Source organism: Papio anubis, chromosome 2, assembly GCF_008728515.1.
Source record: "Papio anubis isolate 15944 chromosome 2, Panubis1.0, whole genome shotgun sequence".
Classification (NCBI taxonomy): Eukaryota; Metazoa; Chordata; class Mammalia; order Primates; family Cercopithecidae; genus Papio; species Papio anubis.
Genome location: NC_044977.1, coordinates 151,137,732 through 151,154,460, shown reverse-complemented (window position 1 = coordinate 151,154,460; position 16,729 = coordinate 151,137,732). Strand labels below are relative to the sequence as shown.

The following is a 16,729-nucleotide window of genomic DNA, read 5'->3' as shown; positions in this document are numbered from 1 at the left end:
CAACATGCTAATCTCAGACGAAGACACAGCCTCACACAGGGCTGTCAGACTAGAAACAGAGACAGTGTCAACCAAGCAGAGCTACCATAAAGATGATAGCATGCTACATACAAAAGTGTCTGTGCCCTTTGTTAGGAGGAAAGACCTATCCCAGGGAGTGACAGAGTCCACTGGGAGGGTGGAAGAGAAAGGGGCTTCTTTGTGCAGCTTCAGGGTAGACAGAAAGAAGGCTAGGAGGGGGCCATAGAGGGCGGAATGCACCTGGTGATATATTCTAGGGTGGAAGACACCAGAGCCAAGCAGGTAGGATGGCTAGTAGAAAGAAATGCCAGGACCCACGAGGTAGTGCCAGGTGGGAAGGGGCTTTGAAGGAAAAGCAGGAGTCTTTGATGGCATCCAGAATCATTGAAAGGGGAGATATTTACCACTGTTCTTTTTCCATCACCTAGCACAGTACCTAGTATCCAGAAGACAATGTAATGAATAAATTAATGGAAAGTGCTGGAAATACAGATAAAGGTGTGGCTGCCATAAGTTATCCTGCTGAGAGTCAACCCCACTTATTACACCACTTACAGGAGAAAATTCTACTCCAAACAAGGCAGAATCAGGCTGTCACTCCCCTAAACCATCAGGCCTGTTCTGAGTCAGAGCCTAGGCCAGCTGCTGGGGGTTCTATAGGCTGACTCCTACCTCCCTTAATGAGGTATGATTGCTAAAGGGAAGCAGCTAATTGCATAATGTTTTATTAATCCTTTCTCTATGAAATATTAATTGTGAGCCTTCACAAATACAAAGATCTGTCTGCTTTTTAATGGCATGGGTTGTGGTCTCTCCAGATAAATAGTTGAAGGTTTTCTGTTGAGAGACCAAGATGACAAGCATGATACCAGATCCTGTGAAAGAAAGAACAGCTGACAGCCCAAAATACACCAACACGTCAAAAATGCCTCCCTTAGTTAGCTGCTCTGCCCAGAAGCCAAGAACATAAACATCAAATGTTTTATTTTATCCAACTATACCTGTGATTCTCAAACTTTAATGTACTTTTGAATCACTAAGGGATTCTGTTCAAATGCAGATGCTGACTCAGCAGGTCTGGGCTGAGGGCAGAGATTCTGCTTTTCTGACAAGCCAAGGCTGCTGGTTTGCAGACCACACGTGCAGCAGCAAGAAAATCTGCTTTGCGGGATCCCCCATTCTCCCTTGAGGCTCTGTAGACATGATCTTTGTCCTATTCCATAACTTTCTAACACTTTCGGGTTCTACTCATGGAGGAAGTCAAAGTTTGTTCCTGTTCATTATTGAAAAAATTTCTGTTTAAATTTTTGGAACGATTCTTTTCCTCCAGTGCAGGCTAGAGCTGCCTTTTAGATTAAGGAGGGAGTATGTAGTCTTGTCCTGAGATACACCCCTACCTTAAGTGCATCTCATCAGGGGTTTGGGGACAGGGAAGATAAATGGGGAAGGTGAAGGCTTGTGATCAAAAATCTTAAACAGAAACACAATAGAAATAACACACTTTCCAGGATCAGTGTTTCTCAAATTGATAAAGGGAAAAAAGTGGATCTCAGGGAATGTTGAACTTGTCTGGGAGCCTTCCTGATGCCCAGTGCTTTTATCCTGTTCCTCCCAGCAGAGGCCGTCCTGCACCAAACCCCCACAGAGCCACCAGGTGGTCACAAGGTTGTGTTCTGCACAACTCTGGAGTGCCATGGTCTGAATCAACGTAGCAGCCCTGCTTCATCCTCCTGGAAGCCTGTGTTCTGCTAACATTCACCCTTGTAAAAACCAAAGAGCAAAATTAGCAACAGAATAAGAGCACTAAACTGTATTTCTCAGCTCAGGTTTTGCTCCCATAAAAAGCAGCAGGCACTTCAGCCTCCCTTCACAGCACCCACCAAGGGTGTCTCACACATGTGCATGAATAGTGTTCTCAGCCACCAGAGTCAGTTGTGTTGTTCTTCTCTGTTCCTGTTCCCCACAGTGCTCCCTGCAAACACAGAGCACAGCAGTTCCCCATGTTCAGTGGAACTACATTGGAGCTTTTGACTGACACTGTAAACTGGGCACTACCTGCCAGGAAGAGGTCAAAGGACAATCAAGATTGCAGATCCTGGGGTATTCCTCAATCACCTCAACCAGAAATTTCTTCTCAAAAGACGCATTGCTTATATCTCCATGTACATATAACTACACAGTTGACCCGTGAACAACATGGGTTCTAACTGCATAAGTCCACTTATACTCGAAATTTTTTCAATGAAAGTTACACTTCTGTGCCTGCCTCTCCTGCCTCCCCTTCCACTTCCTCCGCCTCTTCCCCATCTGCCACCACTGAGACAGCAAAACTCAACCCTCCCACTACCCCTTCTCCTCCCTCTACTCAGCAAGAAGACAACATGGATGACAAAATTTATGATGAACTACTTCCACTTAAAGAATAGTAAACATTCTTCCTTATGATTTTCTTAATAACATTTTATTCTCTCAAAATTACTTTATTGTAAGAATACATATAATACAGCATATAATACATAACATACAAAATATGTGTTAATTGACTGTTTCTTGTATTTTGTCATTGTGTTTCTGTTTTTGGGGGGGGATTTTTTATTGTTGTTTTTTGTTTTTTGAGACAGAGTCTCACTCTGTCACCCAGACTTGAGTGCAGTGGCACGATCTTGGCTCACTGCAAACTCCGCCTCCCAGGTTCAAGCAATTCTCCTGCTTCAACCTCCCAAGTAGCTAGGACTACAGGTGCATACCACCACTCCCAGCTAATTTTTGTATTTTTAGTAGAGACAGGGTTTCACCATGTTGGCCAGGCTGATCTTGGACTCCTGAGCTCAAGTGATCTACCCACCTCGGCCTCCCAAAGTGCTAGGATTACAGGCATGAGCCACCATGCCCAGCTGTTAATTGACTGTTGCTGTTATCAGTAAGGCTTCTGGTCAACAGTAGGCTATTAGTAGTTAAGCTTTGGGGGAATCAAAACTTAAACACAGATTTTCAACTGTGCAGGGCATTGGTACCCCTAATCCAATTAGGGGTCAACTGTATACGTATGCCCACACAGACATATATACATATATATTTGATTAATGTTTTTCTCCCCCACCGGATGGTAAACTCTAAAGAAGCAAGACTATTTTTCTTTGGTTCACTATTGTTATTCAGCACCAAGCACATTGCCTGACACAGGGTAGGTGCTTAACCAATTCTTGAGTGAAGAAACAGATAAGTGAATTTGTTGAATAAGTAACTTTCCACATTCAGCAAGTCTCATCCACTCTGAACCTCTGTTTCCTTACCTGGAAAGAGATCAGAGTTTCTACTTCAGATGGTTGCCAGGAAGCTAACCTCTGTCTATAAATGTGCCTAGCATAGGACTTTGTACCGAGTAGACTTTCAAAAAATATTTGTTTTCCTGTTATCTATATAATGATGGTAAAGTGACATTAATTGCAAATCTTACATAGCATTTATTAAATGCCGACTAGGACCTAACCAAACACTTTTTTCTCTTAGTCTGCACAATTCAGCAAAAGTCACCTCCTCTGTGATGCCATCCCCAGCCACTGCCCCATTCTCAGGCACATTATTTTCACACCCTCAGTGCTACCTGGGAACTTGATGAACACCTCTACCAGAGCACTTACCACATCCTCCTATACCCAGATCTTTATGACTGTGACCTCCCTGAGGACAGGGCCTTATCCTTTGTACCTCTGCAGGCCCCATGACTTGAGTAAATGAAGGAATGACTAGATGAAGAAAGAGTCCCATGCCTCTTCTCTGCTCTCTTTTCCACTAACTTTTCAGGATGAGAAACATGCTTACCCATTTTGAGCAAGGGCTTTGATATCCTACACTCCTGAACTTGAACCTAGGATCAAATCATTACTATTTAAGTGACTTTAGACAGCTTCTTAACCACTCTACACCACCACTTTCTTGTATGTAATGTGGGATGAATAACACCTCTCAGAGAGGTTTGGGAAATTCAGTCTGATAATGAGTAAGTGGTGAAAACAATGTTGGTTACTTATTAAAAACTCCATCATATGTAAAAACAGTATTATTTTTACCTCAAATACTAATGTATACTAAGATGTGAATGGTAAACGAGTTGTCATTTTGCTTTCACTCCCAGAGTATTTATAAAATTCACCTGAGATATCCTGATGTGTTTATCCGAATTAAATGTTTCCTTAGTCTTAACAAATAAATCAAGAATAGTGAAATTAAAGATACTTAAAGTATTTTGGAACTGTGGCCTTGGGGAAACATCCATGAATGTCACTAACACTTCTTATTCTGGCAATAGTGTTAATGTACTCATCATCAAGTGTTGTCAAAGCCCATACTTCACCAGTATAGAAGGAGCTGAGCGGGGTGAGGGATGGATACAAAGATTCAGCAATGTGATTCTTGCCTTCAAGGAGGTTTAAGGGAAGATAGAAGACCAACACCAATAGACTCATTTCACATCTCAGGCATACTGAACCAGCCATTCACTCAGCTGCTTCCTCCTCTGAGCTCTCCTAGTGCTAGTGTGTGTGTGTGTGTGTGTGTGTGTATATATATATAACAGCATATGTTTAAAATTAACTTTAAAATTTTATTAGCCAGCCTGGCATGGTGGCTCATGCCTGTAATCCCAGCACTTCGGGAGGCTGAGACAGGCAGATCACCTGAGGTCAGGAGTTTGAGACCAGCCTGACCAACATGGTGAAATTCCCCATCTCTACTAAAAATACAAAAATTAGTCAGGTGTGGTGGTGTGCGCCTAGTCCCAGCTACTTGGGAGGTTGAGGCAGGAGAATTGCTTGAACCCAGGAGATAGAGGTTGCAGTGAACTGAGATCATGCCATTGCACTCCAGCCTGGGCAACAACAGCGAAACTCCATCTCAAAAAAAGAGAAAACTGTATTAGCCTACACTTAACTTTGCACTGACCAGTTGCCAAACACTGTTCTAAGCCCTTCAAATATTTTAACTCTTTAACCTTCTCACCAACCCCTCTGAAATAAATATTATTAATATACTTCATTTTACAGATGGGGAAACTGCAGCACAGAGAGATTAGGTAGCTTCCCAAGACCACACAGCTAGCAAATAATATCACCAGGATGCACGTGCTTACCACTGTACCACCCTGCCTTTGCCTACACAGCTGCCACTTCTGATAAATGTTGATGACAATGATGATGATGATATTAATAACACATGACAAACTCCTCATAGGCAACAAGTCTTAATGAAGACTTTTAGATGTTCTCACCATTGAAAAGATAATGATGTCTCCATCTCTAGCCATCATTAAAATTAAAAATTACTTAATGAAAAAGTACTTAATGAAAATATATCACAAATATTTCATGTATACTGAAATTAAAATAGCTTTTCTCCAGATGTTATTATTGCAAAATTCTGGAGGAGTTTATCCAAGCTGAATCTTTTGCAACATTTTTTCCATGCTACTACTTGGCTAAGGACCTAAATACTTCTTTTGTCTAAGGTGCCTCTCAACCCTGGGGACAGTAGTCCACTTTTTAGGGCCCGGTAAAGGACCTCACATGTTCCTTCTCTATAAAGATTTGTTGAATGAATGCTTAACTATTTCTTCCTCTATCTGGCTTACCAGATAAAATTCAGACTTCCTAATTAAAATAGAATCTCACATAAACAATGAATAATGTTTTAGGATGTCTCCTGTGTAATATTTAACTGGGTATCCTGTATTTTTATTAGCTAAATCTGGCAACCCTACCCTCTAGATATAAGAGGAATTCAGAGAAGGGAGAGAAAGTGTGGCTTGGAATAGAAAAACAGGCTGCATGGAAGACAGAGAAATTGAACCAACTCAAGAAGGGAACATAAAATACATGCTAATACACCCCCTGGAATTGTGCAACCCAGTTGTCTAGCAGATGGAGGGCATTCCTAGCAGGCAAGCCAGCATGACTAAAGGCCTAGAGGCTGAAGTGAGGTGGCAGAGTAGAGGACAGTGAGAAGGACAGCTGCCCAGACGCATACAATTCAGTATTTCCAAACATCTTCCAGTTCCTCAACGGCCATGCCCCTCCATGCTCTCATGACCATTGAACCTTTCTGCATGTAGGTCCTTCTGCCTGGAACTCCTTCCCCTCCTCTCTGTCTGGCTACCTCCTTGTGCACTAGAGTTATGGTATGTCCACTGACTCGCCTCCGCACCAAATCCTTATGTGTTGATCTTAACAAAACTTTAAATGCTTGTGTGTCTTTCCTACAACCTTCCAGCATGTCTCCACCGATAGGTAAAGGAAGTTGAAGATGAATTTGTGATAAATACATTTGGCCATCCTTTGGGGTTCTGCCCCCATCCATGTGAAGTACACTAACTCCATGTCTGCCTTGTAGAGCTGTGGTCAGAAGTCATCTACTGGGGGAATATCCCTGTTCTCCAGACATAAAACAGGGCAATGGGCTTCAGTACCATCCTGGGAATTCTTCAAAAATGTCTCTTCCCATGTGGGTTTAATAAGCCCAAGATCTGATATCAGATGGAGCACGGAAGGGTGAAAAAGTACACAGCAAGAGACTCTTGCTTGTTCTGTGGTTCTGCTAGCTACTTCCAAGCCTCTTTTCTTCTATTCATTCACTGCTTATCTAACCTCATTTTTCTCATGCAATATACACCCCACACTGGGAAATGTACCCTCTCCCACCTCTCTAAAGTCTTTCTACCAATAAGGCTCAACACAGGCCCGACTTCTGTAGGGACTTTACTCCAGCCAGCACATATCTTTTCTTTCTCTAACCTTGTCGGCATTTATTTTGAAATATATTCTATGAATAATTTCTTAGTATATTCTATTGGTATGCATATAGTAAATGCTAGATAAACAATAGCTATTAGCATCAAAATCATGCTGTTAGAACTAGTATTCTAACAAACAGTAGGCTCATCAAGAGTAGGAATCATAAGTTTTCTTCCTTTCATACACCCCAGAGAACTTACCCCAGGGCTGTACAGACACTAAGTGTCCAGAAAACACTTCTCTAAATATGTATTGTCTACAAAAGTTATTGTTGTAGAATGAAGCTTGAGGAGCCATAGAAATGGTTTCCCTGTTGTAACAGCTATCTCAAAGATGTCTTTAAAATGCTGTCCGTTGCCCTGGCCCTATCTGAGGACCACATGGTTTATTCCAGGAGAGACGCTGTAATGGATGGAAGGTATGTTTCTGCTGAGTTAGGGGTTATCATGTTCCCTGCATCGAGGCACCAGATTGATGGGATATGCCTCTATGATTTATAATACACTAATCTCACTGGAGAGTGAAGCACAATTAATCTTAGAATCTTGCAGCTTGCACTTAACAACTTTAGAACCTTCCCTATGTACTCAGCCTGCATAGCAAATGTCTGTGCCTCCCCCAGACACTAGGACAACTGGGCATTGAGAACACAAAAACACCCTTCTCTGCAATAGGATGCTATGTCTAATGTCTTCTTTAGACTTTCTATGATATTTATGAGAAAACAAATTATATAATAGGAACATTTTAAGTTAGAGTCACAATGTTACAAGTCCAATAATATCATTAAGCATATATAAAATCAAAACTAAATACACACTTGATGTCTCAGAAATGTAAGTAATCATCTTCCTTTCCTAATCAGAGTGCTGCTGAGATCCAAGAAGCAGCAGATTCCCAAGCAACTAAAACAGATATTACAAGGTCTGTGCACTGATTATCATCCTATTTGTGAGACAGTCCCTCATGTCATGCCCAAAGTATATTTGTTTTTACTTTGGACATAATTCCAGCAATCTATGTTGTCTAAATTCTGAGCCTTCACTAAATGCAAAGAAGGACTACAACAAGCAAACACAGTAATAGCTGTAATAAAGGGTGACTAAAGAAAACCTACTCACAAGAAAAAAGAGAGAAATAAAAACTATGTATGACAAAAAAAGTGATGCTTTAGAGCCTCTTCATATGAAAGTCAACACCCTCCACTCCTTCAATGGAATAACCATATTTTAGTACAATATAGTCATAATAATCCCTATTCTTCAACCATTCACACACGGTTCGTTCCTTTTTTTTTTTTTTTTTTTTTTGAGATGGAGTCTTACTCTGTCGCCCAGGCTGAAGTGCAATGGTGCGATCTTGGCCTCCCAGATTCAAGCAATTCTGCCTCAGCCTCCCGAGTAGCTGGGACTACGGGCACCCGCCACCATGCCTGGCTAATTTTTTGTATTTTTAGTAGAGACGAGGTTTCACCGTGTTAGCCAGGATGGTCTTCATCTCCTGACCTCATGATCTGCCTGCCTCAGCCTCCCAAAGTGACTGAGCCACCATGCCCAGCTGGTTCATGCTTTAAGCACCAAGAAAGCAAGAAATACGTTAATATTTAGGGTTTTCTTCTAAAATGGTTCAAATGGAAAGGACTGGTGCTTAAAGTTTTAACTCAGAGCTAGCTAAAATAATTATTTAACTTTCTGCATAGCCAAAGTCATGTGGGGTTTGTTTGTTTTTGTAATCTGTAATCTATTTTATTATTAAGTGGGGGAAGAACTCTTCTAAGGACTCTCAAACCCCAATTCTTCAGTGTTTCACAACAGTAAAAACCCAATATGATAGATAACCTTAAAATCATGTTAGGGGCTTCTGGTATGTATATGGCTGCACATATCAGCTTATGTATCCATTTTCTCTATGAAAACACATAAAAGGAGTAACAAGAAATGAAAAAAATCCAGAAACTATTTTCAGTGAAACAAGAAGAAAAATATAGTCTGCAGCCTCCCAAATGTGCTTAAGAGTTGATCCAAAAAAAAAAAAAAAAGCAACTGAAATCAGACAGAAACCACATGGGAAGAAAAAGAAAGGAAGTAAGACTGAGTTGCAAGAGAACTTAGTGATGGCAGAGCTGAAAAGCCGGGTTGGGCAGGGAACTCCTGAAGGCAACTGGCTCACCCTGAAGTGTGTAAATGACATATCCTATTTGCAACAAGGTGCAGGAGCTGAAGGAAACAATTCACAGGTGGAACCCCTGGAGTTCAGAAAAACAGAGGAGGAAGAGTAACAAAGAATGATACAGATGAACCATATTTCCAGCAACCAGTCTTTTTCATAAACAGCAGAGAAAGAGAATGCTTTGAGTTGAGAGGCACTCCATCACAGACCGTATTTAAATAGCTGGAACTAAAGACTTCAAGTTAATGATAAGCGATTTTTTAAATGAACTAACATAGTATATACACAAAGTAACTATTAGGTGAAAATTCAAAAAGAGTTACAAAATTTACCAAAATACGAACAAAATTTATCCAAAAAAATGCTGCTAAAAGCAAAAAAAAAAAAAAAAATTACACATTAACACTTCACCATGAATTTTTAAATGCCAGAATTCAGGGAATTTGTAGCAAGAAAATAGGAGGAAATGAACTGTGAGCCAGCAGAACTCTAGCAAAAAGTAGAAAACCATCAGAGAAATAAAGACAAAATTGGAAAGTATATAAGGTAGACTATACATTATAGAAAGACAGTAATATTAAGGACAGATAAAGAAATACAATCGGCCAGGTGTGGTGGCTCACGCCTGTAATCCCAGCACCTTGGGAGGCCGAGGCAGGCAGATCACGAGGTCGGAAGATCGAGACCATCCTGGCTAACATGGTGAAAACCCCGTCTCTACTAAAAAAATACAAAAAATTAGCCAGGCGTGGTGGTGGGTGCCTGTAGTCCCAGCTACTCGGGAGGCTGAGGTAGGAGAATGGCGTGAACCAGGGAGGTGGAGCTTGTAGTGAGCGGAGATTGCGCCGCTGCACTCCAGCCTGGGAGACAGAGCGAGACTCTGACTCAAAAAAAAAAAAAAGAAATACAGTCAAAAGGAAATGAAATAAAGATAGAATTAAAGTGAATTAGAGAGAAAATGACAGCTACAATAGCAAAGGAGATCCAAAATACTTAGAGAAGAAAACAAAAACCTTTTTTTTCTTTTTGTTTTGTTTGTTTTGAGACAGGCTCCCTCTGTCACCCAGGCTGGAGTGCAGTGGCATAAGCTCAGCTCACTGCAACCTCCACCTCTCGGGCTCAAGCAATCCTCCCACCTCAGCTGAGTAGCTGGGGCTATAGGCACGCGCCACCACACCCCGCTAATTTTTGTATTTTTTGATAGAGATAGGGCTTTGCCATGTTGCCCAGGCTGTTCTCAAACTCCTGGGCTCAACTGATCTGCCCTCCTTGACCTCCCGAAGTGGTGGGATTATAGGCATGAGCCACCATGTCCAGTCAGCTCCACATATTAAAAGGGCATAACATGGACCAGAGAAAAATGAGTCAGAATAGTCAACAATGAGACATATCCTGTGAAGTTGGAGACAAACAGAGAGAGCACAGGGAAGAGAGAGAGTGAGAGTGCAAGGGATGAAAGAAGGGAGGGAGAGAAAGAATTCTCTCTGGGAATTGAAACCATTGCAGCGGTGACACATGCCTGTAATCCCAGCTAACTAGATGGATGAGGTGGGAGGACTGCCAGAGCCCAGGAGTTTCAGGCTGAAGTGAACTGTGATGGTACCACTGCACTCCAGCCTGGGCAATAGAGCAAGACCCCGCCTCAGGATAAAAAAAAAAAGAAAGAAAGAAAGAAAAGAAAGAAAAAGAAAGAAAGAAAGAAAGAAAGAAAGAAGGAAGGAAGGAAGGAAGAAGGAAGGTAGCAAAGGAAGGAAGGAAGGGAAGGAAGGAAGGGAAGGAAGGAAGGAAGGAAGGGAGGAGGGAGGGAGGGAGGGACGGAATTTCCTGTGAGCATCCAAACAAAGAAATAAGCCATTAAATAAGGAAAAGATTCAAACATGTCTTACATTTTTCCAAAGCAACATTCAAAATAAGAAGATTATGTAATTTACATCTACAAGATAGCCAAAAAAAAAAAAAAAAAAAGGGACTTGTGAGGCAAGGATTTTATAGCCAGCAAAAAATTTCATCTCAAAAGCAAACTAGCAATTGTGAAATGTTTGAACTTAAGTAATATGGTCCCATGATCTTTTCCTGAAGAATCTATAAGAGGTCAAACAACAGCCAACCAGGAGATAATAGTGGAAACAAACTGTAGCAAAAGGAGAGGTAGTGAGCACTGTACACCGTAACTGCAAAATTAAGATTAAACAAAGCTGGAGATTGGGACAACAGATAGAATGTAAATGTTATATGCTCTGACAATGTATAAATGACATAACTAATGAAAAATGGAAGGGAGAAAGGGTAGGGAAGATGAAAAGTTGAGTAGGTTTGCAGATTATTGAATTTGTAATAGTGGAAGCAAAAGAAAATATTTGATTGAAAGCTGTCAAACCAAGTAAGAAATGTATGTAAACATCTTTAAAAAGACAATGGTAAAAACTGAGGTAACTAAAATTGGGTGGTGGAAGAAAGAGGGGAGGTTAGCAAAATGAAGCACATTTGTTGTACAATTATTCATACAAAAGAATTAGTCAATACTGTCTAGAAAAATAGAACACTAGCAATATTATACAAAGTTATAAATATTGTCATGAGAACAAAAATATAAAACTTACTAAATATCAGAAGTGCAATTGTTTTAAAAGGCAAAGAAAACTCATTATGTAAATAAAGACTTGCTAAAATACAGTAAAAGAGAAAACATTAAATATTATGCCATACTGAGATCAAATAGATGTTATATTAATAAATGTAAATGGGCTTTACCTACCTATTATAAATATATTTCAGGTTAAATCACAAAGCAAAACTAAACCCTCAGTTATATAAAGAGAAATACAAAACACGAAGTGATTCAGAAAAGTTGTAAATAAAAGAATGGGCAAAGATAACAGGAAAATACAAACAAATAGCAAAAAAAAAAAAAAAGCAGAGGGCATGATCTAAATATTAGACAAGGCTAAATTCAGGACATACAGCATTAAACAAAGGGCAATTTTTACAAGGCTAAAGGGTACAACTCTCAATGAGTAGGAATAGTTCTAAATATCTATGCAATAAGACATAGAAGCAACAGTCAAAAAACAGTGATTATAGCAGTTATAAGGAAAAATAGGCTTTAATAAAAACACACTGGCAGTAGGGAGATTTTAATTCCTCTCTCCCAATCTATGACAGATAAAGTAGATAAAATTATTAAGTCAGGGTATAGATTATCTAAATAACATAGATGTGCAGTAGATCTTATTGATATCTGTTAAGCACTCTACCCTGAAATGCTCTTGGAATACACATAAAAACAATAATTTAAGTCACAAAGGAAATTGCACCAGATTTTAACACATAGAAATGAACAAACAATATTCTCTGGTCACAATATGATAGAACTAGAAATAATAAAATCAGAAAACGAGAGATTGAGATTTTTTAAAATTAGCTCTTACTCCCTAATTCGAAGAGAGAATTAATGTTCTGAATGTTCTGAATTTCTAAAACACAAAATGTAAAAAATCTTACAGGATAGAACTAAAACAGTGCTCAGTAGAATATACAAATATTTAAATACAATAAATATTAAAATATACATTTATATTTATAAAATATATATAAAATATATAAAATAAATATAAAAAAGCAAAAAGGTGAGATTAATAGAAATAAGCTAAAATAAAATTTATAAAGAGGGCCAGGCACGGTGGCTCATGCGTGTGATCCCAGCACTTTGGAAGGCCAAGGCAGGAGGATTGCTTGAGTCCTGGAGTTCAAAATCAGCCTGGGCAATATAGTAAAACTCCATTTCTATAAAAAATAAAATAATTTTAAAAAAACAAATTAAAAAGAGAAAACCAGATCTAAGAAATAAATTCAAAAATTATATATTTTGACACCTACTCATATTATATATAAAAATTAACTCAAAATGTGTTGAAGACTTACATGCAAGGGCTAAAACTATAAAGTATTTGAAGAAAACAAAGGAATAAATCTTTATGACCTTGAATGATTTCTTCATTATGACACCAAAAGCACAAGCAACAATGAAAAGATAGATAAGTCAAACGTCACCAAAATTTAAAACTTTTGTACTTTTAAGAACACTGTCAAGAAAGTGAAAAGACAGCTCATAGAATGGGAGAAAAACTTTGCAAATCATATATCTGATAAGAGACTTGTATATAGAGCATGTATATTCATATATACATATATATATATACTTAAAACTCGACAACAAAAATTCATATAACCCAATTTTAAAATGGGCAAAGGATATGAACAGACAGTTCTCTAAAGAAGATACACTAATGGCCAATAAGCACGAGAAAATACACTCAACATCATTAGCCATCAGAGAAAGTCAAATCAGAACCACAATGAGATAACCACTTCGCACTCACTAAAATGGCTAAAATCAAAAGGCAAATGATTACTAAGTGTTGATAAAGATATGGAGAAATTAGAACCCCCTTACATGGCTGGTGCAAATGTGAAATGATGCAACTACTTTGAAAAACAGTCAAAGGTTAAAGTTAAAGGTTTAGTCAGTTAAAATCAAAAGGTTAAAGCCACCACACGATCAGCAATTCCATTCCTAGGTATATACATACAAGAGAATAAAAAACATATGTTCGTAAAAAAGCTTGTACACAAATATTCATTGCAGCTTTATTCATAATGGCCAAAAAGTGGAAATAACCAAATGCCTGTCAACTGATAAATGGATAAACAGAATGTGGTATAGCCATATAATGCAATAGTATTGGGCAATAAAAATAACACTAATTCCAGTACTGATATATACTGATACATGGATGAACCTTGAAAACATTAAGCTAAAGTGAAAAAGCTAGTCATGAAAGACCACATATTATGTGAGTCCCTTCATATGAAATGTCCAGAATAGACAAATCCCTAGAGACAAAAGGTAGATTTGTGGTTGCCTGGGGATGAGGGGCTTGGGGGGAAATGGGAAGTTACTGCTAATGGGAATGAGTTTGTTTTTGTGTGTCTGTGTGGTGAGAAATATGTTCTAAAATGGATTATCATGACGGTTGTGCAACTCTGTGACTATACTAAAAACGCTGAGTTGTATACTTTGAATGAGTGAATTATTTGGTATATGAATTATATCTCAATGAAGCTGCCACTGAAAATAACAATAGTATGGAGCCTGGAAGTGGGCATGCTGTAGCAGTATTTTCCAGCTCAATGAGACTATTTTCTTTTTCTTTTCTTTGAGACAGAGTCTCACTCTGTCACCCAGGCTGCAGTGATGTGGTGCAATCTCAGCTCACTGCAACCTCCGCCTCCTGGGTCCAAGCAATTCTTGTGCCTCAGCCTCCCGAGTAGCTGGGACGACAGGCACGTGCCACCACAGCCGCCTAATGTTTTTGTAGTTTAGTAGAGACGGGGTTTTCCCATGTTGCCCAGGCTGGTCTTGAACTCCTGAGCTCAGGCAATCCTCCTGTCTCGTACTCCCGAAGTGCTAGGATTACAGGCATGAGCCACTGTGCCCAGTCTTCAGTGAGACTACTTTTAGATGCTTTGTAAATTGTTTCAAGTCATTGGAACATTACAAAAATAGTGGAATCACTTACATTGGCTCACAAATCAATCAGGATAGAGGTTTAATAAAGAAATGTGAGAAGTCAGGGGAATGGGAACAACCTATTTTTAGCCTGATGCTGAATATGGGATATTGTTTTACTCTTACATTGTCAGTTACTTGACTCAAACTAATATTAAAATAATTTTGGTGCCCCATCACAGCAACTGGCCCAATAAGTGAGCTTAGATTTGACACTGTCTGGAGATAATCCTCAGAGAATGTGATTGGAAATTCACTCAACAATCAAGTTAAAATCATTGGAAGATAAAGATGGTGTTTATTGACCAGTCAGGAGGCCTGGATGAGCCCACATCGTGTATTGTCTTCAACAAATGACCTCCTTCAGTGGAAAAGTTTTGTTCATCAAAGTGGGGAGAAAGGGGAAAAAAGAGAGAGGGAGAAGTATAGAGAAAACCATCTGATCCAGAGACGTAGGTGTTCCAGCAAGACGGGCAACCTGGTGTGTTTTCCTGTCTCTGACCTCCCCACTGTGCCCTACCCCAGCCCCAGCCCCTCTTCACTGCTCCCTTCCCCCTGCTGCTTCTGAATACTCACCTACTGGTTGGTGGCTGGAAAAAAAAACAAAACTGAAATGTCCCTTCCTACACCATTTGTATTTTCCCAGATGTCTTTGAAAGACGCCAACGTTTTGGAGAACCAGAGTAATGAATTCCCAATGTACATTTACTAACCCCTTGGCCAGCAGTTGGGAGGAGAGGGTTCCTAAGCCTGTGTCTCATGCCCACAGAGATCACTCAGAGGCCCCATGCCCTCTGCCTTCTCCCTGGGCCGAGCTTAGCAAATTCACAAAATATTTGTCCAGTGCTGTTTTCATGTCTGTTACCTGTTCCCTGAGGAAGAGGAACATATCTTTCATCTCCGTATTCCTAGTGCCAAGAACACAGGTCTCAACAATTGCCTTATAAATGCATGTGTTAGTTAATGCATGCAAGTTTTAGATCATTTGAGGTTTTTTTGTGCTTCATGCTCAAGAGACATCCATAGGATCTCAGGGAAGTATGGTAGCGAAAGTGCAGGGCTGCTATTCAGGCGGTGCACTGCAGGCCATCTAGTCTGTTGATGAGATGGAGAAAGGCCTGGAGCCCAGCTCTCCTGATGTCCAGTGTAAAGCTTTTCTTGTGTCACTGTGCTGTTTGCCCAGGTGGCAAAGCTCAAATGAAATGTAGGAACAGGACACAGTGCAACAGGTCAGAGGGGGCCAAGGGATCCCTCCATGAGCCAACAACCTATGGAGGGAGTCAATGAGCACCTGCCTGAGCCCTGACCCCAGCCCTTTTTGAGGAACTCTCACTTATACAAGTTGCATCCCCTCCCTAAACCTCAGTTTATCCATCCGTATGATGTGTGTATAGGACCAGAGGATCTCAGAGGTTTCTGTCTGCTCTAATTGTTTCCAATACAGAGACTGACTAGAAAAAAGCAATTATAATCAACAGGACCACCTCTCATTAGCACCTGTAGATAATCCAAAATGCTTGGTGCAAGTGGTTGGCTGGGTAAGATACTAGAGGGGAACCTCCTTAGCAAAGAGAAGAGAGAAATGTGTCACTGGTTGGCACTGCCTGATGCCATATCATTTCTGTCTCAAATGGAAAAGAAAAGGGAAAGAAGTTGCATTTGGTTAACTATAAGGCTGCTTGCCCCTGACTGCCCACCTACCCATTCCTGGGAGGTTTGCTGCAGAGGAGTTCACACCAGCACAGCAGGCCAGGACCTTGGCGGTAAGGCAAATTCAAGGATTAATTCTGATCAGGGGTTCTTTGAGTACACATCACCTGTCAAAACTGAGAAGCTGCCCTGTGGTCAGAGAAAGGGAACAGGCCCTGAAAGCCTACTTGAGTAACTCCTGGAGATACCATGGTCCACCAGAATCAGGAATTTCTCCATGATTTTTAGTGGAAATTGGCCACAAGACACTGAGTCATTCCACAGATCTCCTCCTAGCTCTGCCCAGGATCTCCACAGACAATTAAAGATGTTCCAAGCACAGGAACCCCAAATCCTCTGAGCCTAAGGAGACAGATGGGGCCACATAAACAGAAATGCCTTAAAGTTCACTGGCTCCTGTTACCCCCAGCCTACTCACACAGAAACTCCAAACCCCTGCAAAGTTACCCTTGAGTGGCTCTGGTGCTCTCAGGGG

At 40.2% G+C, this 16,729-nt stretch overlaps 1 pseudogene; it reads left to right on the top strand.

Moving 5' to 3' along the window:
• The first annotated feature begins 255 nt into the window (after positions 1 to 255).
• The window catches only part of LOC116273687, a 79,562-nt pseudogene continuing 63,088 nt past the window's right edge, over positions 256 to 16,729 (top strand).